The sequence below is a fragment of the Mandrillus leucophaeus genome, unplaced genomic scaffold (assembly GCF_000951045.1).
Source record: "Mandrillus leucophaeus isolate KB7577 unplaced genomic scaffold, Mleu.le_1.0 Scaffold57, whole genome shotgun sequence".
Taxonomy (NCBI): Eukaryota; Metazoa; Chordata; class Mammalia; order Primates; family Cercopithecidae; genus Mandrillus; species Mandrillus leucophaeus.
Window position 1 is genome coordinate 6457005 of NW_012106141.1, and position 1669 is coordinate 6458673.

The 1669-nt window shown below is 51.1% G+C and overlaps 1 protein-coding gene across 1 annotated transcript in view; it reads left to right on the forward strand.

Annotated features, from left to right (window-relative positions):
- Positions 1-46: 46 nt before the first annotated feature.
- Positions 47-1669, forward strand: part of IL17RD (interleukin 17 receptor D) — a 78875-nt gene continuing 77252 nt past the window's right edge. Inside the window, exons 1-2 of the mRNA XM_011998428.1 lie at positions 47-130; positions 976-1138. The gene's annotated coding sequence lies outside the window, so the exon portion shown is untranslated. The remainder of the gene's footprint in view (positions 131-975; positions 1139-1669) is intronic.

Here is a 1669-nt window from a genome sequence, read left to right on the forward strand (position 1 = left end):
GCGGGGCTCCGACCAGGACTGCGCGCGCCCCCTCGCGGTTACCGTGGAGACCAGACGTCCGCTCTTCTTTTCCTCCGGGAAAAGAAACGGAAAGTGGCCGTAGGCCGTTGAATTCCGTGTAGTGGCCAAGGTACGCACCGCCCAAGAACTATGGGATGGGCGTCCTGGGATTCCTGGGCGCAGGGTTGGTTCCGCCTTCCCAGGTTTTCTGTCGTCTGCCGCCCTGGGTCTCTGGGCTGTGCAGGAGGCCCCACGACTGGATTTAGGAAGGCTATGTTGTTGGCGTCCTAGACTGGAAGAGTCTGGAGGAATCAGCTCAGTCTGGGGCCTTTCGTCCCAGGCAAGGTGGTCCCAGGTCAGGCGATCGGGGTCCGGTTTGAACCCCAGCTCTGTGATCCCGAGCAGACTTCCCTTCGCGGAGCCTCAGCTTCCCCATCTGTGAAGTGAGGATGATGACACCTACCCCATTGGAGCCAAGACTGCCAGGTAGCCTGACTGACATCCAGGCAGTCTTGTGGGGTCCCAGGGACTAAGGGCTTGCAGGTGGGTACCAGTTCTCCACACGCTGCTCCCTCCAAAGCCCAGGAAACCTTGCACCCTCAGCCCTCTGGGAGACTGCGTCAGGGGTACAGTGACATTCTTTACCTTTAATGTCTTTATTAATACAGAAAACATACACTAATTTCTCACAATACCAAAAAAAATTAGAATTTGGGCCGACTGCTTCTAACACTGTTCATTAAAATAGTATTTAGTTATTCCCTGCTCGAAATGATTCATGAAACAAATTACTTCCACCATCACTTTATCTTTTTTTTTTTTTTAATGTTTCATGGGATAATTTGACCCTTAACAAAATCCAATCCTTGTGTTAAGGATTTTTCTTATCTGGCTAGGTTATAGTTAGAGTAGGAAAATATATTTGCATTTCATCAACAGCTTATTTTAAGGTGATTTTATCTGTTTAATTCTCAGCTTTGTTCCAAAGAGGGAGAGGTGGTGACAGTCTCTTGCCCACTGATATGTGCCAGACAGAGTGCCAGGCGTGGGGGCAGAGGTGAATCAGACGACAGCCACCTCTCACCACAAGGGGTGACTGAAAGTGTGACTGGACTACAGGCAATCCTGGCCTAGGCAGGTGAGACCAAGTGTTGTATTGAGGGAGGGTTCCCCTAGCTTGTCTTCTGGTCACCTCCACAGGTGAGTTCTACTGTGGCTTGGAGGAAACTGTGATCCATGGAGGACATGTGGGGCCTGGTCCCCTCATTTTAGCTCAGCTTCCAGGATAGAGAGGTCCACTCCCTGCAGCCTTACAGCTATTCTGAAAGGTTGGGATAAAAAGAGGAGGTGGAGGCTGGGCACAGTGGCTTATGCCTTTAATCCCAGCACTTTGGGAGGCTGAGGTGGGTGGATCACCTGGCGTCAGGAGTTTGAGACCAGCCTGGCCAACATAGTGAAACCTCGCCTCTACTAAAAATACAAAAAATTAGCCAAGCATGGTGGCGGGCGCCTGTTATCCCAGTTGCTTGGGAGGCTGAGGCAGAAGAATCGCTTGAACCCAGGGGGTGGAGGTTGCAGTGAGCCGAGACCATGGCATTGCACTCCAGCCTGGGCAAGAAGGGTGAAACTCCATCTCAAACAAACAAACAAACAACAACAACAACAACAA